Source organism: Coregonus lavaretus (genome assembly GCF_964263955.1).
Source record: "Coregonus lavaretus genome assembly, chromosome: 38".
NCBI classification, from domain to species: domain Eukaryota; kingdom Metazoa; phylum Chordata; class Actinopteri; order Salmoniformes; family Salmonidae; genus Coregonus; species Coregonus lavaretus.
The window spans coordinates 5,317,162-5,341,246 of record NC_140025.1 but is presented as its reverse complement, the minus strand read 5'-3'; positions in this window follow the sequence as shown (position 1 = coordinate 5,341,246).

Here is a 24,085-nt window from a genome sequence, read left to right as displayed (position 1 = left end):
CATCCCGGTTCAACCCTAATCCTCAACCACAACCCTAACCCTATATTCATGTCTTCATCCCGGTTCAACCCTAATCCTCAACCACAACCCTAACCCTAGCTTCATGTCCACACCCCGGTTCAACCCTAATCCTCAACCACAACCCTAACCCTAGCTTCATGTCTACATCCCGGTTCAACCCTAATCCTCAACCACAACCCTAACCCTAGCTTCATGTCTTTATCCCGGTTCAACCCTAATCCTCAACCACAACCCTAACCCTAGCTTCATGTCCACACCCCGGTTCAACCCTAATCCTCAACCACAACCCTAACCCTAGCTTCATGTCTACATCCCGGTTCAACCCTAATCCTCAACCACAACCCTAACCCTAGCTTCATGTCTACATCCCGGTTAAACCCTAATCCTCAACCACAACCCTAACCCTAGCTTCATGTCTACATCCCGGTTCAACCCTAGCCTCAACCACAACCCTAACCCTAGCTTCATGTCTTTATCCCGGTTCAACCCTAATCCTCAACCACAACCCTAACCCTATATTCATGTCTTCATCCCGGTTCAACCCTAATCCTCAACCACAACCCTAACCCTAGCTTCATGTCCACACCCCGGTTCAACCCTAATCCTCAACCACAACCCTAACCCTAGCTTCATTTCTACATCCCGGTTCAACCCTAATCCTCAACCACAACCCTAACCCTAGCTTCATGTCTACATCCCGGTTAAACCCTAATCCTCAACCACAACCCTAACCCTAGCTTCATGTCTACATCCCGGTTCAACCCTAGCCTCAACCACAACCCTAACCCTAGCTTCATGTCTACATCCCGGTTCAACCCTAATCCTAGCCTCAACCACAACCCTAACCCTAGCTTCATGTCTACATCCCGGTTCAACCCTAATCCTCAACCACAACCCTAACCCTAGCTTCATGTCTACATCCCGGTTCAACCCTAATCCTCAACCACAACCCTAACCCTAGCTTCATGTCTACATCCCGGTTCAACCCTAATCCTCAACCACAACCCTAACCCTATATTCATGTCTTCATCCCGGTTCAACCCTAATCCTCAACCACAACCCTAACCCTAGCTTCATGTCTACATCCCGGTTCAACCCTAATCCTCAACCACAACCCTAACCCTAGCTTCATGTCCACATCCTGGTTCAACCCTAGCCTCAACCACAGCCCTAACCCTAGCTTCATGTCTTTATCCCGGTTCAACCCTAATCCTCAACCACAACCCTAACCCTAGCTTCATGTCCACACCCCGGTTCAACCCTAATCCTCAACCACAACCATAACCCTAGCTTCATTTCTACATCCTGGTTCAACCCTAATCCTCAACCACAACCCTAACCCTAGCTTCATGTCTACATCCCGGTTAAACCCTAATCCTCAACCACAACCCTAACCCTAGCTTCATGTCTACATCCCGGTTCAACCCTAGCCTCAACCACAACCCTAACCCTAGCTTCATGTCTACATCCCGGTTCAACCCTAATCCTAGCCTCAACCACAACCCTAACCCTAGCTTCATGTCTACATCCCGGTTCAACCCTAATCCTCAACCACAACCCTAACCCTAGCTTCATGTCTACATCCCGGTTCAACCCTAATCCTCAACCACAACCCTAACCCTAGCTTCATGTCTACATCCCGGTTCAACCCTAATCCTCAACCACAACCCTAACCCTATATTCATGTCTTCATCCCGGTTCAACCCTAATCCTCAACCACAACCCTAACCCTAGCTTCATGTCCACACCCCGGTTCAACCCTAATCCTCAACCACAACCCTAACCCTAGCTTCATGTCTACATCCCGGTTCAACCCTAATCCTCAACCACAACCCTAACCCTAGCTTCATGTCTTCATCCCGGTTCAACCCTAATCCTCAACCACAACCCTAACCCTAGCTTCATGTCCACACCCCGGTTCAACCCTAATCCTCAACCACAACCCTAACCCTAGCTTCATGTCTACATCCCGGTTCAACCCTAATCCTCAACCACAACCCTAACCCTAGCTTCATGTCTACATCCCGGTTAAACCCTAATCCTCAACCACAACCCTAACCCTAGCTTCATGTCTACATCCCGGTTCAACCCTAGCCTCAACCACAACCCTAACCTTAGCTTCATGTCTTCATCCCGGTTCAACCCTAATCCTCAACCACAACCCTAACCCTAGCTTCATGTCCACACCCCGGTTCAACCCTAATCCTCAACCACAACCCTAACCCTAGCTTCATTTCTACATCCCGGTTCAACCCTAATCCTCAACCACAACCCTAACCCTAGCTTCATGTCTACATCCCGGTTAAACCCTAATCCTCAACCACAACCCTAACCCTAATTTCATGTCTACATCCCGGTTCAACCCTAGCCTCAACCACAACCCTAACCCTAGCTTCATGTCTACATCCCGGTTCAACCCTAATCCTAGCCTCAACCACAACCCTAACCCTAGCTTCATGTCTACATCCCGGTTCAACCCTAATCCTCAACCACAACCCTAATCCTAGCTTCATGTCTACATCCCGGTTCAACCCTAATCCTCAACCACAACCCTAACCCTAGCTTCATGTCTACATCCCGGTTCAACCCTAATCCTCAACCACAACCCTAACCCTATATTCATGTCTTCATCCCGGTTCAACCCTAATCCTCAACCACAACCCTAACCCTAGCTTCATGTCCACACCCCGGTTCAACCCTAATCCTCAACCACAACCCTAACCCTAGCTTCATGTCTACATCCCAGTTCAACCTTAATCCTCAACCACAACCCTAACCCTAGCTTCATGTCTACATCCCGGTTAAACCCTAATCCTCAACCACAACCCTAACCCTAGCTTCATGTCTACATCCCGGTTCAACCCTAATCCTCAACCACAACCCTAACCCTAGCTTCATGTCTACATCCCGGTTCAACCCTAACCCTATCTTCATGTCTACATCCCGGTTCAACCCTAATCCTAGCCTCAACCACAACCCTAACCCTATATTCATGTCTACATCCCGGTTCAACCCTAATCCTCAACCACAACCCTAACCCTAGCTTCATGTCTACACCCCGGTTCAACCCTAATCCTCAACCACAACCCTAACCCTAGCTTCATGTCTACATCCCGGTTCAACCCTAATCCTCAACCACAACCCTAACCCTATATTCATGTCTACATCCCGGTTCAACCCTAATCCTCAACCACAACCCTAACCCTAGCTTCATGTCCACACCCCGGTTCAACCCTAATCCTCAACCACAACCCTAACCATAGCTTCATGTCTACATCCCGGTTCAACCTTAATCTTCAACCACAACCCTAACCCTAGCTTCATGTCTACATCCCGGTTAAACCCTAATCCTCAACCACAACCCTAACCCTAGCTTCATGTCTACATCTCTGTTCAACCCTAGCCTCAACCACAACCCTAACCCTAACTTCATGTCTACATCCCGGTTCAACCCTAATCCTAGCCTCAACCACAACCCTAACCCTAGCTTCATGTCTACATCCCGGTTCAACCCTAATCCTCAACCACAACCCTAACCCTAGCTTCATGTCTACATCCCGGTTCAACCCTAATCCTCAACCACAACCCTAACCCTAGCTTCATGTCTACATCCCGGTTCAACCCTAGCCTCAACCACAACCCTAACCCTAGCTTCATGTCTACATCCCGGTTCAACCCTAATCCTAGCCTCAACCACAACCCTAACCCTAGCTTCATGTCTACATCCCGGTTCAACCCTAATCCTCAACCACAACCCTAACCCTAGCTTCATGTCTACATCCCGGTTCAACCCTAATCCTCAACCACAACCCTAACCCTAGCTTCATGTCTACATCCCGGTTCAACCCTAATCCTCAACCACAACCCTAACCCTATATTCATGTCTTCATCCCGGTTCAACCCTAATCCTCAACCACAACCCTAACCCTAGCTTCATGTCCACACCCCGGTTCAACCCTAATCCTCAACCACAACCCTAACCCTAGCTTCATGTCTACATCCCGGTTCAACCCTAATCCTCAACCACAACCCTAACCCTAGCTTCATGTCTTCATCCCGGTTCAACCCTAATCCTCAACCACAACCCTAACCCTAGCTTCATGTCCACACCCCGGTTCAACCCTAATCCTCAACCACAACCCTAACCCTAGCTTCATGTCTACATTCCGGTTCAACCCTAATCCTCAACCACAACCCTAACCCTAGCTTCATGTCTACATCCCGGTTAAACCCTAATCCTCAACCACAACCCTAACCCTAGCTTCATGTCTACATCCCGGTTCAACCCTAGCCTCAACCACAACCCTAATCTTAGCTTCATGTCTTCATCCCGGTTCAACCCTAATCCTCAACCACAACCACAACCCTAACCCTAGCTTCATGTCTACATCCCGGTTCAACCCTAATCCTCAACCACAACCCTAATCCTAGCTTCATGTCTACATCCCGGTTCAACCCTAATCCTCAACCACAACCCTAACCCTAGCTTCATGTCTACATCCCGGTTCAACCCTAATCCTCAACCACAACCCTAACCCTATATTCATGTCTTCATCCCGGTTCAACCCTAATCCTCAACCACAACCCTAACCCTAGCTTCATGTCCACACCCCGGTTCAACCCTAATCCTCAACCACAACCCTAACCCTAGCTTCATGTCTACATCCCAGTTCAACCTTAATCCTCAACCACAACCCTAACCCTAGCTTCATGTCTACATCCCGGTTAAACCCTAATCCTCAACCACAACCCTAACCCTAGCTTCATGTCTACATCCCGGTTCAACCCTAATCCTCAACCACAACCCTAACCCTAGCTTCATGTCTACATCCCGGTTCAACCCTAACCCTATCTTCATGTCTACATCCCGGTTCAACCCTAATCCTAGCCTCAACCACAACCCTAACCCTATATTCATGTCTTCATCCCGGTTCAACCCTAATCCTCAACCACAACCCTAACCCTAGCTTCATGTCTACACCCCGGTTCAACCCTAATCCTCAACCACAACCCTAACCCTAGCTTCATGTCTACATCCCGGTTCAACCCTAATCCTCAACCACAACCCTAACCCTATATTCATGTCTACATCCCGGTTCAACCCTAATCCTCAACCACAACCCTAACCCTAGCTTCATGTCCACACCCCGGTTCAACCCTAATCCTCAACCACAACCCTAACCATAGCTTCATGTCTACATCCCGGTTCAACCTTAATCCTCAACCACAACCCTAACCCTAGCTTCATGTCTACATCCCGGTTAAACCCTAATCCTCAACCACAACCCTAACCCTAGCTTCATGTCTACATCTCTGTTCAACCCTAGCCTCAACCACAACCCTAACCCTAACTTCATGTCTACATCCCGGTTCAACCCTAATCCTAGCCTCAACCACAACCCTAACCCTAGCTTCATGTCTACATCCCGGTTCACCCCTAATCCTCAACCACAACCCTAACCCTAGCTTCATGTCTACATCCCGGTTCAACCCTAATCCTCAACCACAACCCTAACCCTAGCTTCATGTCTACATCCCAGTTCAACCCTAACCCTATCTTCATGTCTACATCCCGGTTCAACCCTAATCCTAGCCTCAACCACAACCCTAACCCTAGCTTCATGTTTACATCCCGGTTCAACCCTAATCCTCAACCACAACCCTAACCCTAGCTTCATGTCTACATCCCGGTTCAACCCTAATCCTCAACCACAGCCCTAACCCTAGCTTCATCTCTACATCCCGGTTCAACCCTAACCCTAGCTTCATGTCTACATCCCGGTTCAACCTTAACCCTAGCTTCATCTCTATATCCCGGTTCAACCCTAACCCTAGCTTCATGTCTACATCCCGGTTTAACCCTAACCCTAGCTTCATGTCTACATCCCGGTTCAACCCTAACCCTAGCTTCATGTCTACATCCCGGTTCAACCCTAACCCTAGCTTCATGTCTACATCCCGGTTCAACCCTAACCCTAGCTTCATGTCTACATCCCGGTTCAACCCTTACCCTTGGGTTAGGAAGGGGTCTATACTACATTACTCAAAGCAAAGCTAGGATTATTTCAATGCCACTCTTTCGGTCTTTCATTTCTAAATGGGTTTGTAGATGGAAGAATAGAATTTGTGAGATTGTTGCTCCGTCTGTTGTAGTTTGATGGAGCTGATTGGTTGATTCAGACATGCTCCAATGACTCATGTTCTTCAGAACATTATGGTAAAGGTTTACTGGATAGCTAAATACGAAAGCATAGTCGTTCATTGACAGCATTTAGTACACAATACATCATTTGAGGTGCTTCTGCTGGGAAGACCTGGCTTCACTGACTTCATGACAGAACAATTGAAAGATGCAACGATGGGTTTTAAACGCTGCATCATCCACACATGGTAAGGCAGAGTGTTCTTCTCGTGGGGGAGGTTAGGCCAACCTGCCTTAAAAAGGAAAAGCATCCCAAAGAGGAGAGAGGTATGTGCCTGGCCTGCCCTCTCTCCTCCAAGAAAAGAGCAAGAGAGCGATCATCGTTCCTGAGCAAAGCCTAAACAAAGGGCGCCATTAATGATGATGTCACCATAAACATCTGTCACAGCTCTCACTGGCTGAAGGAAGGGGGCTTTAACTTTCTAAGGACATCGTATGGACTATGGATGCCATGATGAGATGAGAGGAAGGAAAACACTTCTCAGGAGACCCCATCATCTCAGATTACCCCAGACTCTACCGACCTTTATTGAGAATTGGATGTATTGGTGAAATCAGAAGACATGCTATCCTATTTATGCAAGACGCTTTGGGTTTGGCCCTTGAGGCTCGCATTGTTCCTAGGGGCTAAATGTGATAAGCCACTATCTACCTAGAGAGTGGAGTGGTACTATACCACTATAGAATTATCACTGAATTATCACAGTGAATTATCACAGTGAATTATCACAGTTCATTATTGTCATGTTTGTTTGTTTGTCAATTAATCCCATAAGGGATGGGTTGCCAATTGGCAATTTGACACAACAATTAAATATAATTTATTCATGAGTTATTTGTTCATTCATTCACCAGTAGTATCACATAAGCACAACAACCAACCCCAGAGGCCATCACTGTTGGGCCCAACGAGTGAGTGAGGTATGCAGAGAGGGCTCCACCCCTACCCAGGCCTGGTGGTGTCAGAGCTATATATAGATCTACCAGACTGAACACTGTGATCACAGTAGAACAGACCCAATCAGAGCAGAGCAGTCCCAGGGCTTCCTCAACACTCGACAGAGAGAGAGAGTCAACCTGACAGGACATGGAAACAAAGAGCAAAGTGCTACCTCCCTTTCTCCTTCCTGTCTTTCTACTCTCCTCCTCCTCGTCTTCCATCCCTATCCCTCTCTCTCTCTCTCTCTCTCTCTCTCTCTCTCTCTCTGTCTCTCTCTCTCTCTCTCTCTCGCTCTCTCTCTCTCTCTGTCTCTCTATCTCTCTCTCTCTCTCTCTCTGTCTCTCTCTCTCTCTCTCTCTCTCTCTCGCTCTCTCTCTCTCTCTGTCTCTCTATCTCTCTCTCTCTCTCTCTCTCTCTCTCTCCATCCTTCTCATTCTCTCTCTGACAAGGGATGTAATCAAAGACCAGTGCTCCGTCCTTCCTTCCTTTCTACTCTCCTCCTCCTCTTCCATTCCTCCCTCTCTCTCTATCTTCCTCCGCGTCCCAGCGCTATATAAGGCAGGGTGCTGCTGTGACTGATGGTGGTGGTGTTTAAAGACCAACATGACTAATATGAATGAGAAGCAGAGCAGGGCAAGACAATGTTTATGATCTCTGTGTGCTTTGTCAAGATGACCTCTGAACAGAACGATGGGCTAGTTTTCATTCCAAATGATCAGATGTTTCCACTGTATTGGTTATTGAACCTGTTTTGAACCTGTTTGATGTTAGAGAATATACACTTCAAACCATCAAGTAGCAGAACAATAAAGATTGCTATTTGATTATCATGAAAAAAGCCTGGACTGAGCCAGAGAAAGTGCATGGACTGCTGGATCAAGACGATCTGATCTTCCTTCCAGTTATTATCCTGATTTTGGTTACAAGGCCAGGCCAAAGGGCCAGGACATAAGCACAGTTGGCCGGCACCAAGTCAGTTTATCTCCCTTTTAAAGGCCTTTGGACTGATACTATGTGAAACATGATACTTTTATTGAGATGGTTGAATAGATTTTTGCACTTCCAAACGTTACAGACAGTAGCGTGATTTTTATTTTACCACTGTTAGATGTTACTTTACCATACCATTTGTATTTATTAAGGATCCCCATTAGCTGTTGCCACGGCAGCAGCTACTCTTCCTGGGGTCCAGCAACATTAAGGCCATTATATACAATAAAAAATATTACATGACATCACATTTCATAACACTTTTCAAAACACATTAAGCGCGTGCCCTCAGGCCACTACTCTACTATCACATATCTACAATACAAAATCCATGTGTGTAGAGTGCATGTGTTATCATGTGTATATGTATGCGTGTGTCTGTGCCTGTGTGTGTGTCTCGACAGTCCCCGCTGTTCCATAAGGTGTATTTTTTATCAGTTTTCTAAATCTGATTCTACTGCTTGCATCAGTTATGATGTGGAATAGAGTTCCATGTAGCCATGGCTCTATGTAGTACTGTGCGCCTCCCATAGTCCATCCACTTGACAGGTGTTGCAAAAAAAGTAGTGTGTAGTTCCAGTACTTAGCTACACTGCTATACTACAAAAAAAGTAATTAACTACAAAAAAACACAACCTAGATTTGAATTTAGTTCAACTACCTCCAAGCTCCTGCAAAATGCAGTTAAATTACTAGTTGAACTACATGTAGTTCACTTCTCCCCAACACTGCTGAGCACTACACTACAATGTTGATTAAGTGCTCTAAATAAATGCGATACAAGTCAATCTTAACCAGTAGATGGCAGTCATGTAACACGTGTGTATGTGGGCTTCATTCGTGGTTCTTCTATCAATCAACACACCCCATTGCATTGATCAAAAACGAACACAATATATTTCATGAACATTTCAGTAAATAAATGCACGTCTGGTCTTAGATATCTAAAGACCACATGATTATATTACATTTACATTTACGTCATTTAGCAGACGCTCTTATCCAGAGCGACTTACAAATTGGTGCATTCACCTTATGATAGCCAGTGGGACAACCACTTTACAATGTATTTATTTTTATTTTTCAAAATTTTTCTTTTTAGAGTATATTTTTAATTTTCATTTGTTTTATATATATATATATATATATATATATATATATATATATTGTGGGGGTGGGGGTAGAAGGATTACTTTACTTACTTACTATCCCAGGTATTCCTTAAAGAGGTAGGGTTTCAAGTGTCTCCGGAAGGTGGTCAGGTGACTCCGCTGTCAAGGCGTCGTGAGGGAGCTTGTTCCACCATTGGGGTGCCAGAGCAGCGAACAGTTTTGACTGGGCTGAGCGGGAACTGTGCTTCCGCAGAGGTAGGGGGACCAGCAGGCCAGAGGTGGAAGAACACAATGCCCTCGTTTTGGTGTAGGGACTGATCAGAGCCTGAAGGTAAGGAGGTGCCGGTCCCCTCACAGCTCAGTAGGCAAGCACCATGGTCTTGTAGCAGATGCGAGCTTCAACTGGAAGCCAGTGGAATGTGCGGAGAAGCGGGGTGACGTGAGAGAACTTGGGAAGGTTGAACACCAGACGGGCTGCAGCGTTCTGGATATATATGATATATGATATATATATATATATACAGTGGGGAAAAAAAGTATTTAGTCAGCCACCAATTGTGCAAGTTCTCCCACTTAAAAAGATGAGAGAGGCCTGTAATGTTCATCATAGGTACACGTCAACTATGACAGACAAATTGAGATTTTTTTTTCCAGAAAATCACATTGTAGGATTTTTAATGAATTTATTTGCAAATTATGGTGGAAAATAAGTATTTGGTCACCTACAAACAAGCAAGATTTCTGGCTCTCACAGACCTGTAACTTCTTCTTTAAGAGGCTCCTCTGTCCTCCACTCGTTACCTGTATTAATGGCACCTGTTTGAACTTGTTATCAGTATAAAAGACACCTGTCCACAACCTCAAACAGTCACACTCCAAACTCCACTATGGCCAAGACCAAAGAGCTGTCAAAGGACACCAGAAACAAAATTGTAGACCTGCACCAGGCTGGGAAGACTGAATCTGCAATAGGTAAGCAGCTTGGTTTGAAGAAATCAACTGTGGGAGCAATTATTAGGAAATGGAAGACATACAAGACCGCTGATAATCTCCCTCGATCTGGGGCTCCACGCAAGATCTCACCCCGTGGGTTCAAAATGATCACAAGAACGGTGAGAAAAAATCCCAGAACCACACGGGGGGACCTAGTGAATGACCTGCAGAGAGCTGGGACCAAAGTAACAAAGTCTACCATCAGTAACACACTACGCCGCCAGGGACTCAAATCCTGCAGTGCCAGACGTGTCCCCCTGCTTAAGCCAGTACATGTCCAGGCCCGTCTGAAGTTTGCTAGAGTGCATTTGGATGATCCAGAAGAGGATTGGGAGAATGTCATATGGTCAGATGAAACCAAAATATAACTTTTTGGTGAAAACTCAACTCGTCATGTTTGGAGGACAAAGAATGCTGAGTTGCATCCAAAGAACACCATACCTACTGTGAAGCATGGGGGTGGAAACATCATGCTTTGGGGCTGTTTTTCTGCAAAGGGACCAGGACGACTGATCCGTGTAAAGGAAAGAATGAATGGGGCCATGTATCGTGAGATTTTGAGTGAAAACCTCCTTCCATCAGCAAGGGCATTGAAGATGAAACGTGGCTGGGTCTTTCAGCATGACAATGATCCCAAACACACCGCCCGGGCAACGAAGGAGTGGCTTCGTAAGAAGCATTTCAAGGTCCTGGAGTGGCCTAGCCAGTCTCCAGATCTTAACCCCATAGAAAATCTTTGGAGGGAGTTGAAAGTCTGTGTTGCCCAGCGACAGCCCCAAAACATCACTGCTCTAGAGAAGATCTACATGGAGGAATGGGCCAAAATACCAGCAACAGTGTGTGAAAACCTTGTGAAGACTTACAGAAAACGTTTGACCTGTGTCATTGCCAACAAAGGGTATATAACAAAGTATTGAGAAACTTTTGTTATTGACCAAATACTTATTTTCCACCATAATTTGCAAATAAATACATGAAAAATCCTACAATGTGATTTTCTGGATTTTTTTCTTCTCATTTTGTCTGTCATAGTTGACGTGTACCTATGATGAAAATTACAGGCCTCTCTCATCTTTTTAAGTGGGAGAACTTGCACAATTGGTGGCTGACTAAATACTTTTTTCCCCCACTGTATATATATATATATATATGATAGTCCACCAGAGAAGTGTTACAGGGACTGCAGGATATAGTATCCACAGTACCGACCACCACAGATCTCTCCAACCCCTGTTGAACTCCAGAGAGATTTAGTTTCCATGTTTTCCCCCAATCTGTCATAGTACATTTCATTAACCCCCGAGGAGCACCAGGCCCTTTGAGGGGGGTCATCTAACACCCCCAGCTCAAACAGAACCACTCTGACCTTCAACCTACTTCCCCAGCCTGCAACAAAATGATACAGGCTCCCTGTTGTGCTGAAATCCTCATCCTCCATTTGGGGTCTCTGAACTCTCTGTCTGAGGGATGGGAGAAGAAGTCTCTGTGTGTGTGTGTGTGTGTGTTTGTGTGTGTGTGTGCCCGCGCATGTGCTTGCGTGCATGTATATGTGTACGTGTTTAACTATACTTGTGGGGACGAGAAGTCCCCACGAGAATAGTTAAACTAAGAAAAATTTGACCAACTGGGGACATTTTGTTAGTTCCCACAAGGAAAAAGGCAATTCCTAGGGGGTTAGGGTTAGGGGTTAAAGGTTGGGTTTAGGGTTAGGGTTAGGAGTTAGGGTTAGGGTTAAGGTTAGGTTTTTGAGTTAAGGTTAAGGTTTGGGTTAAGGTTAAGGTAAGGGTAAGGTTTAGGGTTAGGTTTAGGGTTAGGGGTTAGAGAAAATAGGATTTTGAATGAGAATCAATTGTGTGTCCCCACAAGGTTAGTTAAACATGACTGTGTGTGTGTGCGTGTGCATGTGTGTGTGTTATGATATGGGGGGATGGGGGGAAGATTAGTTAGGACATAGACAAACACACTATCCAGGATACAGTTCCACACTCCGTTCCACCAGGGGGCAGCAGCAACCTTGTCCAGGTGCTGAGCCTGGTTGATAAGCATATCAGGTGCTGCTAATTAAGGTGATCGTCAGTCAGTGTCCCAGCTTGCAAGCCGTGAGGCGGTTGGTTTTGTCTGGTGGCCATGAGGCCTTTCGTTTAGGCATGTCTTTAGCATTTGTCCTTTTTGTACATATTTATGTTTAGTCAACATTTTGAACTTGAACTAATCTGCTTAGACTGGCTGACCAAGAGGTCAAGAGAGACAGAGCTGGTCCTGGACCAAGGTAAGGTTGCTGTCTCCCTGGGCACATGTGCATCAACCATGGTCCTCAAACTTTGATTTCTCACAAAAATGAACACATTCATTCAAGTTATAGACCATGTAACTAGGCCTAGGACCCCAATACAAAGCGAGAGCAAAAATAGCCATAGGCTAGTTATGGGTTTCGTAAACAGTGTGTGTGTGATAGGTTGTGCAATCGTCCCAAATCCTCCCTGACTTTCTTGGCTTCGTTTCACGGGGACCATAGGATGAGTCGTATTCTCCCATGACGGCCTTGGTGCCAGCAATTGAATTGTAATGGGAGTTTTGCAGGCACATATACTAATAACGGCCACATGTGACGTAAAGCTGTCATTTCTAGACCTATTGTGAAATGTTCAGCCATAATGAGACGCTGCTTCCCCCCTCAGAGTTGCAGATGAGTCTGTACCCTGAGATTGTATTACTCGTACGTCACGGATTGTGAAATCACTTTTTGTACCAAGTAGTATGGTGTAAAGATCATAATTCCTAGTATTAGGCATCAATTTCCGTGTTTGTGTCTTTGACGGCCAAGAACATTGTTTCCATGGTATTATGATAAATACATTTCTATGAACAGCATCCTTGGCTCTAGAAAGAGGAAGAAGGATGAAAGGTATTTTCCTGGTGAAATTTGAAGCTTGCGCTCAATGCTCTCTATGGCAGGGAGTGGTGTCCATATAAGGAGAATCAGATGCTTTCTTGTTAGTTTTGTTCAATCATGGCTAATGTTTCAAAACTCTAAGCACATTTTCAATCGACTCAATACAACAAACAAATTCACATTCACTTGTTCATTACACCAAATTACTCTTTCAATTTGGTACATATTCAATCTAAGTATCTTCTTTTCAAAATGCAACATTCACTTGATACTTGATATGATTTTGTTGTCATTTGTTAACAATATAATTAGTTTTTTTATCGCTTTGGTGCAATTTTCACAACTTTTAGTACAAAACTCAAAACAGATCATCAAAAAGGCAGTTTGTTTCAAAACTGTTTCAAAACTCTAAGCACATTTTCAGTTGACGACAACACACAAAATCATACAGTCACTTTTTCACCAGACATAATCAGTGTTTCATCTAGAAATACATGTTTCACATTGCAATACATTTTCATTTAAAGTAATTGCATTTCACAATGCAATGCTCACAATACTTTTGATATGATTGTCTTACATTTTACATTTTACATTTTAGTCATTTAGCAGACGCTCTTATCCAGAGCGACTTACAGTTAGTGAGTGCATACATTTTTCATACTGTCTTCTTCTCTTTTGTTAAAATACATGTTACTATTACTTAATCTGACTGCTCTTAATTGATGACCACTTAAATGTTTGGTAAACCTATAGATTTTACATGTACACTGGTTTGTCTACTGCATATTTTGTGAACTACATAATGAACATGTCTGTAAAGTAGAAACATTAAAAGTATGATATATACGTGAATGTACTACTATGATGATGACTATTCTGATTTGACTTCACAGTAAATAAATAAAAAATCTGATATTGACAAGATCAGATATGTACTGTATGTAACAAATCAAATCAAAGTGTATTGGTTGCATTAACAGATTAGCAGATGTTACAGCAGGTGCAGCGAAATGCTTGCGTAATGTATTTCTAGCTCCTACAGTGCATTAATACAATATCATTACAATGCAATACCAATATGCAAATAATCCAGAAAGTCCAAAACAAGAATGAATGCATCTGCTATACAGTAAGCATGTATCCAAAATGAAGTTGCTGGGGTCTGACAGGCTTGATGCAAACTAGTGCCTGCTAAAAAAAATATTTTTTATATTATTTCATTTGATTACATTATGAAATATGTTTTCAATGATCACACCTTTAATCACAAAATTATGGAATTAAATTACTAAACTTTTGACTACTTTAAGACACATAAAAGTGAATTTGTCCCATTACCTTTGGTCCCCTAAAATGGGGGGACTATGTACAAAAAGTGTGGTAATTTCTAAATGGTTCACCCGATATGGATGAAAATACCCTCAAATTAAAGCTTACAGTCTGCACTTTAACCTCATAGTCATTGTATCATTTCAAATCCAAAGTGCTGGAGTACAGAGCCAAAACAATAAAACGTGTCAATGTCCCAATACTTTTGGAGCTCACTGTATATTGTTTTGATAACTGCTGAACACTGTACATTTATATATTTTTACCTCATAAATGTATCAATTTGACATCAATTTATGTTGGAAGGTAAAACCAAATCGTATATGGAAGTGTCTGTAAATACTACATCATTCTCCATCAGCCAGTCTGCTTCAATGGGACAAAGTGGAAAGAGTCACTCTTATGTGCTACCATTTTAGAATGATAGTGTAGTGTACAATGCACTGCTGAAATACCTGGGTTGTATATAACAATATATTCCACTCATTATCTGAATTTTATTGATACACTGATTAATTTTGTCAAGCAGAGAGACAGGCAATACTGTATCAGTTGACAAGTCACGTAGAAAAGGTGATCTTGTACAATTTTGCATGGGGCAGAACATACAACACCGTGCTATGTTTTTTCAGTAGCCAACTGCTTTACAATACCTCTATTTCTGATGATTTGTCGTACGTACTGTATGTACTGAATAAGGATAATGAAAATGTAAGACTGGATTGGATACAAATGTGCATGTCAAGTTATAGTCAAATACTGTATGGAAAATGATATTTACTATCTGCTATGCTTTCTATTCAGCACTTCAAAAAAACAGTTTTGAAATGTGTTTCTTGTATTTTTTGCTATTGGATGAAATGGTAGTTAAAATGACCAAATGGCGAGCCTATCATTATCTGATGTATTGGTGACGAAACAAAATATGCTGATGGTATTTCACAGAAAACGTGGATTTTGCATAAATGACTCAGGGGTGAAAGATGTGTGAAACCCCATTGATTGCACAATCAAAGGTTCTGAACATAAAATAAGGGGCATTACAAGTGTTATCAGTTTAGAGTTTTGTACGTAGAGTTTTTAAAATATACCATTTACTGTACATCTGAAACATTTGTCTAAGTGTTTGAAAGAAACAGTAACTGGATGGCTTATAACACAGTATTCTGCACCACAATGTGGGTGTGTTGTTTAGTTTAGTTTATTAGGATCCCCATTAGCTACTGCACATGCAGTAGCTACTCTTCCTGGGGTCCACATAAAACCTATAAATACATGACAAAATACAAAAATAAGAGTTATACACTTAGTATACAAAACATTATGAACACCTGCTCTTTCCATGACATAGACTGACCAGGTACATCCATGTGAGAGCTATGATCCCTTGTTGATGTCACTTGTTAAATCCACTTCAATCAGTGTAGATGAATGGGAGGAGACAGTTTAAAGAAGGATTTTTAAGCCTTGAGACAATTGAGACATGGATTGTGTATGTGTGCCATTCAGAGGGTGAATGGATAAGACATGTTTAAGTGCTTTTGAACAGGGTATGGTAGTAGTTGCCAGGCGCACCGGTTTGTGTCAAGAACTGTAACAATGCTGGGTTTTTCCTCGCTCAACAGTTTCCCATGTGTATCAAGAATGGTCCACCACCCAAAGGACATCCAGCCGACTTGGGGAAGCATTGGAGTCAACCATGGGCCAGCATCCCTGTGGAATGCTTTCGACAGCTTGTAGAGTCCATGCTCCGACAAATTCTGTTCTGAGTGCAAAAGGGGGTGCAACTCAATATAAGGAAGGCGTGCTTAATGTTTTGTACACTCAGTGTATATAGGAAAGAAACCAAGAGACAACAAAAATACTAATTACACACTATTCATATTCTTATATACAGTACAGTTACATTTCATCTTTAGAAAGAGGAGAGGAGCTGTGATACAATATGTTTTTTTAATCTGTTTTTTTAAAGCTAAACTGGCTTTTTGCCTGAGTAACCTCTGGTGGCAGAGCATTCCACGATGACATGGCTCTATAGATGAGTGACGCATTAAATCTGTTTTTGGTTTGGGTACCGTGAAGAAATCCATAGTGGCGTGTCTGGTGGGGTATGTATGTCTATTTGAAGTGTATGCAAATAGATTATTCAATTGGTTAGGCATTTTCAACACACAAATGTTTATTAAGACGACTAGAAGAGAAGTAGTCAATTACTCCTCAACCCTCAACCATGAAAGACTATCATGCATGTTGTTGATGTGTGGGGATGCCTGTGTGTGTGTGGGGGATTTCATTTGAAGGGCTCACAATTACAGAACTGAGTTAGTGCAGGCCCATATCCTAACCGATAGACTGAAAAGCCTAAAAAGCCTAAAAGCCCTACATACTGTAGAACATCAATGACATGGTACTACCTCTTCATATATGGGTCAGTGAATTCATGAGATTGATGGATGAATAGTTGGCAAATGATCAATATTTGCACTTAAATGTTCTATAGATATTTCAATATCTCATGCTATACATGAGACCAAAGTATCATTCAAACTCAAAGAGCTGTTGTTGGATAGCCATTTTTGTTAACTACCAATAAATAAGCATGATTGAACTACTAAGTATAAAAGCAGACGCTTTTCATTGTGGCAGTCGTAGATTACCTTTTAACCAGATAAGATTGAACCTTTCACTTGCTTGGACACATTAGAGGCAGCTTTGTAACCCGATCTGGCCGTGAAACCCTAATCCTGGCTGCAGAGGAAGTGAGGAGGAAATCTGATGCCATAAGAGCCTCTGAGTACCTCCGTCCTAAATGGATTTGGGTCTGGCTAGCAGCTATAGTCCCCCTAAAGGAGGAACACACAGACCACCACAATCTGTAGTCTATCTGGTTGGTAATAAAAACACTTTGAAGAATAACAAAAAAAATGTATATACCAGGGATGCATTTCAAACTCTGTTACGTGGGCTACGTCTGTGTTGTGTTTTATTGCATAGTTTAGTGCTACAACAATGACACATTCTGTTATTCTTTTTTTTTTCTTTTTTTTTTATGGTTTAAAGATGACAAGTGCTTGATGGCTGGCTCTCATGTGCTCAGGTAAATTGAGTTAAATCAATTTATTTCCTCCTAATGACGTTTGTTCCCTGACCACACTACCATCTTTTAGTTTCTCTTATGAGGTCCTTGAGTTTGTTCCATGGACTGGTCTGTTCCCTTTGTCCTGTGACAAACGTACTATGAATAAAATTGTCCTTTTGTCTCTGGTAGGTCTACAACCGGATGTAGCGTTTCCTTAGCTGTGTTCTCTGTGGTCAGTGTTGTGTAATAGCCCTGTCCTCTATGGTATGTGAGTAATGCAGACCCCTCTTTCCTGCAGCAGGAATGCTGGATATGCCAGACGCCAGACCTACCACAGTCTCCACACCACACCAGGCCACCAGCCCACCCAGCCCTGCCTACACACCATGATCATACACACCAGATGTAGTGGTAAAAAGACAGGTGGGTAAACCCGGAGTGTCGTTGGTAAATAGGTAAGTAAATTCTTGTGCAAAAACACTTCTCTGACTTAATATGTGGGTTAACGCTATTCACCAAATTAAAAGGTGATAGTTTACTTTCGTTGACTTGAGTATAGCCCCCCTCCACTATTTCAGTGATACACAGCCTCAGATCAATGGCTAAAAGCCAGCAAAGCCCCTTTCAAACAGAAAACAGTGGGAAATAGTGAATGTGTGTTCTTGTGTTGCTTTGAAGTAACCTCCTCCTTTTGTACGATCATAATACTGTAATAACATTGTAATAACATACATGCATGGACTTAGTTGCAGTATTGTCAGGTAAGTCTAGTGGGAACTGGGAACTGGGAAGTCAGAACATAGGGAAGAGTTTGCTTTGCTGATTGAGGAATGCACAGACCAAATCTACAGATCACATTTCAGAGGTCCTGGGCCAACTATCTCAGGAATTATAATTGGAAACAAAAACATGATAGGAAGGAAGTTCTTCCTCCATACATCCAAACTAATTCTGATCAGGAATATGGATCGAATATGGTTTGATTTAAGATGGTTTGATTTAATAAAAATTAAGAGTCATGAAACATAGTTGAACTCATTCTCCCCTCTCCCTCTTACGTACAATGACTGACTGCTTGCCCTACAGTACAGAAATATAATTTACTTTAATTTAACTTGAGTCACTTAAATGTAGTTAACTTAGTAAATTGAATTTAGCTGCTGAGGCCTCGAAAAGAGAACATCATGTGCCAATCAGAATTCTATTCACACCAAAAGGCAGAGGTTTAAACAACTACTACTGTTGTGTAGTGTGGATTTACATAGAATACTTTCTAAGTTGTATATTTTATCAGAATATTTGCCTTTGCCAGCTCTATTGTGGATCTAGTATTCTGATACAAGGAACATTGCTACCAACACAACGTAGGAAACACAGATTGAGTGAGTGGCTGGTTCCTATCAGAAGACAGCTGCTAATGAAATCCAAGCGGCACATGATAGTGTTGTTGTTCTTTTTGAGGGGGTGGACTGGGAAAGGAGGGGGGTTTCCACTGGCAGGGCCTTCCAAGGTCAACTGTACAAGTACAGCCCATGAATAACACACACACATATGTACAATATATATATATATATACAAAAAAAAGATATGGGTGATTGGAAATTATGCAGACAATTACATTGATAGAAGTGAGAGCTGTATGTAGCCACGTGTGCACATTTGTTTTAAAAAAGTATCTCTTGCCTCATGAGTGGCACAGCGGTCTAAGGCACTGCAGTGCTTGAGGCATCACTACAGATCCAGGTTTGATCCCGGGCTGTGTCGCAGCCGGCCTCGACCGGGAGACCCATGAGGCGACGGACAATTCTGGGTTAAGCGAGCAGTGTGTCAAGAAGCAGTACGGCTTGGCAGGGTCGTGTTTCGGAGGACGCATGGCTCTCAACCTTCGCCTCTCCCGAGTCCGTACGGGAGTTGCCGCGATGGGACAAGGCTGTAACTACCGATTGGATATCACGAAATCGGGAAGAAAAAGGGGTAAAAAGTAATTTAAAATATATATATATAATAATAATCTCTCTCACCCATCTACACACACAATACCCCATAATGACAAAGTGAAAACATGATTTCTGACATTTTTGAAAATATTTTGAAAATGAAAAACATAAATATCTCATTTACATAAGTATTCACACCCCTGAGTGAATACATGTTAGAATCACCTTTGGCAGCGATTACAACTGTGAGTCTTTCTGAGTAATTCTGTAAGAGATTTGCACACCTGGATTGTGCAATATTATTTTCAATTTTTTTCAAGCTCTGTCAAATTGGTTGTTGATCATTGCTACAAACCATTTTCAAGTCTTGCCATAGATATTCAAGCAGATTTAAGTCAAAACTGTAACCTGGTCACTCAGGAGCATTCACTGTCTTCTTGGTAAGCAACTCCAGAGTAGATTTTAGGTTATTGTCCTGCTGAACAGTGAATTCATCTCCCAGTGTCTGGTGGAAAACAGACTGAACCAGGTTTTCCTCTAGGATTTTGCCTGTGATTAGCTCCATTAAATAGTTATTTTCCTGAAAAACTCCCCAGTCCTTAACGATTACAAGCATACCCAAAACATGATGCAGCCAACACTATGCTTGAAAATATGGAGAGTGGTGCTCATGTGTTGTATTGGATTTGTCCCAAACATAACACTTTGTATTCAGGACAAAAAGTGAATTGCTTTGTCACATTTTTTGCAGTATTACTTTAGTGCCTTGTTGCAAACAGGATGCAGGTTTTGGAAAATGTGTATTCTGTACAGGCCTCCTTCTTTTCACTCTGTCAATTAGGTTAGTATTGTGGAGTAACTACAATGTTGTTTATCCATCAGTTTTCTCCTATCACAGCCATTAATTAAACTCTGTAACTGTTTTAAAGTCACCATTGGCCTCATGGTGAAATCTCTGAGCGGTTTCCTTTCTCTCCGGCAACTGAGTTAGGAAGGACGCCTGTATCTTTCTAGTGACTGGGTCTATTGCTGCACCATCCAAAGTGTAATGAATAACTTCACCATGCTCAAAGGGATATTAAATGTCTGCTTTTCTTTTTTTACCCATCTCCCTGGTCTTTCTGGTTGAATCTGTTTTGAAATACACTGCTCGAATGAGGGACCTTACAGATCATTGTATTTGTGGGGTACAAAGATGAGGGAGTCATTCACAAATCATGTTAAACTCTATTATTGCATACAGAGTGAGTCCATGAACTGAACTGCAACTTATTATGTGACTTGTTAAGCAAATGTTTAGTCCTGAACTTATTTAGGCTTGCCAGAACAAAGGGGTTGAATACTTAATGCAGCGTTTCCCAAACTCTGTCCTCGGGACCCCAAGGGGTGCATGTTTAGTTTTTTACCTTAACACTACACAGCTGATTCAAATTATCAAGGCTTGATGAATAGTTGATTATTTGAATCAGCTGTGTAGTGCTAAGGCAAAAACCAAAACGTGCACCCCTTGAGGTCCCGAGGACCGAGTTTGGGAAACCCTGATCAAATTGACTGAAGACATTTCAGCTTTTCATTATTAATTAAGACCAGTGACAAAGAAATCTCTATTTAATCAATTTTAAATTCAGGCTGTAACACAACAAAATGTGGAAAAAGTCAAGGAGTATGAATACTTTATGAAGGCAATGTGTGTGTGTGTGTGTGTGTGTGTGTGTGTGTGTGTGTGTGTGTGTGTGTGTGTGTATATATATGTGTATATATATATATATATATATATATATAGTACCAGTCAAAAGTTTGGACACACCTACTCATGCAAGGTTTTTTCTTTTCTTTTTACTATTTTTTACATTGTAGAATAATAGTGAAGACATCAAACTATGAAATAACACATATGGAATCATGTAGTAACCAAAAAAGTGTTAAACAAATCAAAATATATTTTATATTTGAGATTCTTCAAATAGCCACCCTTTGCCTTGATGACAGCTTTGCACACTCTTGGCCTATATATATATATATATATATATATATATATATATATATATATACAGTGAGGGAAAAAAGTATTTGATCCCCTGCTGATTTTGTACGTTTGCCCACTGACAGAGAAATGATCAGTCTATAATTTTAATGGTAGGTTTATTTGAACAGTGAGAGACAGAATAAAAACAACAAAATCCAGAAAAACACGTCAAAAATGTTATAAATTGATTTGCATTTTAATGAGGGAAATAAGTATTTGACCCCTCTGCAAAACATGACTTAGTACTTGGTGGCAAAACCCTTGTTTGCAATCACAGAGGTCAGACATTTCTTGTAGTTGGCCACCAGGTTTGCACACATCTCAGGAGGGATTTTGTTCCACTCCTCTTTGCAGATCTTCTCCAAGTCATTAAGGTTTCGAGGCTGACGTTTGGCAACTCGAACGTTCAGCTCCCTCCACAGATTTTCTATGGGATTAAGGTCTGGAGACTGGCTAGGCCACTCCAGGACCTCAATGTGCTTCTTCTTGAGCCACTCCTTTGTTGCCTTGGCTGTGTGTTTTGGGTCATTGTCATGCTGGAATACCCATCCACGACCCATTTTCAATGCCCTGGCTGAGGGAAGGAGGTTCTCACCCAAGATTTGATGGTACATGGCCCCGTCCATCGTCCCTTTGATGCGGTGAAGTTGTCCTGTTCCCTTAGCAGAAAAACACCCCCAAAGCATAATGTTTCCACCTCCATGTTTGACGGTGGGGATGGTGTTCTTGGGGTCATTGGCAGCATTCCTCCTCCTCCAAACATGGCGAGTTGAGTTGATGCCAAAGAGCTCAATTTTAGTCTCATCTGACCACAACACTTTCAACCAGTTCTCCTCTGAATCATTCAGATGTTCATTGGCAAACTTCAGACAGCCCTGTATATGTGCTTTCTTGAGCAGGGGGACCTTGCGGGCGCTGCAGGATTCCAGTCCTTCACGGCGTAGTGTGTTACCAATTGTTTTCTTGGGGACTATGGTCCCAGCTGCCTTGAGATCATTGACAAGATCCTCCCGTGTAGTTCTGGGCTGATTCCTCACCGTTCTCATGATCATTGCAACTCCACAAGGTGAGATCTTGCATGGAGCCCCAGGCCGAGGGAGATTGACAGTTCTTTTGTGTTTCTTCCATTTGAGAATAATCTCACCAAGCTGCTTGGCGATGGTCTTGTAGCCCATTCCAGCCTTGTGTAGGTCTACAATTCCCTGACATCCTTGGAGAGCTCTTTGGTCTTGGCCATGGTTGAGAGTTTGGAATCTGATTGATTGATTGCTTCTGTGGACAGGTGTCTTTTATACAGGTAACAAGCTGAGATTAGTAGCACTCCATTTAAGAGTGCTCCTAGTCTCAGCTCGTTACCTGTATAAAAGACACCTGGGAGCCAGAAATCTTTCTGATTGAGAGGGGGTCAAATACTTATTTCCCTCATTAAAATGCAAATCAATTTATAACATTTTTGACATGCGTTTTTCTGGATTTTGTTGTTGTTATTCTGTCTCTCACTGTTCAAATAAACCTACCATAAAAATTATAGACTGATAATTTCTTTGTCAGTGGGCAAACGTACAAAATCAGTAGGGGATCAAATACTTTTTTCCCTCACTGTGTGTGTGTGTGTGTGTATATATATATATATTGGACTATTTTTACTTTTACTGCACTTTATTCCTAAAGAAAACATGTGCTTTTTCTCCCGTATATATTTTCCCTGACTCGTTAGATTTCAGATGCTTAGAAGGACAGGAAAATTGTCCAAATCAGGCACTAATCAAGAGAACCTATGGTCATCCCTACTACCTCTGATCTGGTGGACTCACTAAACAAATTATTTGTGTGAGTGTTGGAGTGTGCCCCTGGCTATCTCTAAATAAAAAATTACAAGAAACTCGTGCATTCTGATTTATAGCGTTTACTTTTAATTTGATACTTAATTATATTTAAAACCAGATACTTTTAGTCATTTTCTATTAAGGTACTGTATCTTTACTTGTACTCAAGTATGACAATTGGGTACTTTTTCCACCACTGCAAAGACGCTTATTCTTGATAAATATCAGGTGCATTCATAATGGTTGCCTCTAGCCTACTAAATAATTCAAAATGGACTGAGCGCAGTGAGATCTGAGGTGGATATACCCTACCATTACAGATTGCACTTTTTATTGATCATAGATCAGTCTATATTTAGTTTCTACTCCCACCATCCATAGGCCTACATCATCACAGGAGCTGGAGGAAATAGCCTACAATAGATCACTATATCTAACCTATATCCTATCTATCTCTGTCCCTGTCCCTTTTTAAAAACACCCTAGACATGGCCTTGTCTTGACTATTCATGTTAGTGAGGCATAAACCATTGACATGTTACAGTATTTTGCTTATCTAACAGAACAGCCTATCCTTTACATCCTGACCCGTCAATTCTCATCTCTCGCTTTAACCATTGGGCTCCGGGAGTGGAGGGAGGGGTTGGGGGAGGGGGTAAAGAATGTATGGTATGTGTGGGCGTCAACAAAACGCAGCGTATGGGGAACGACAAATTGATACAATGTATTAATTT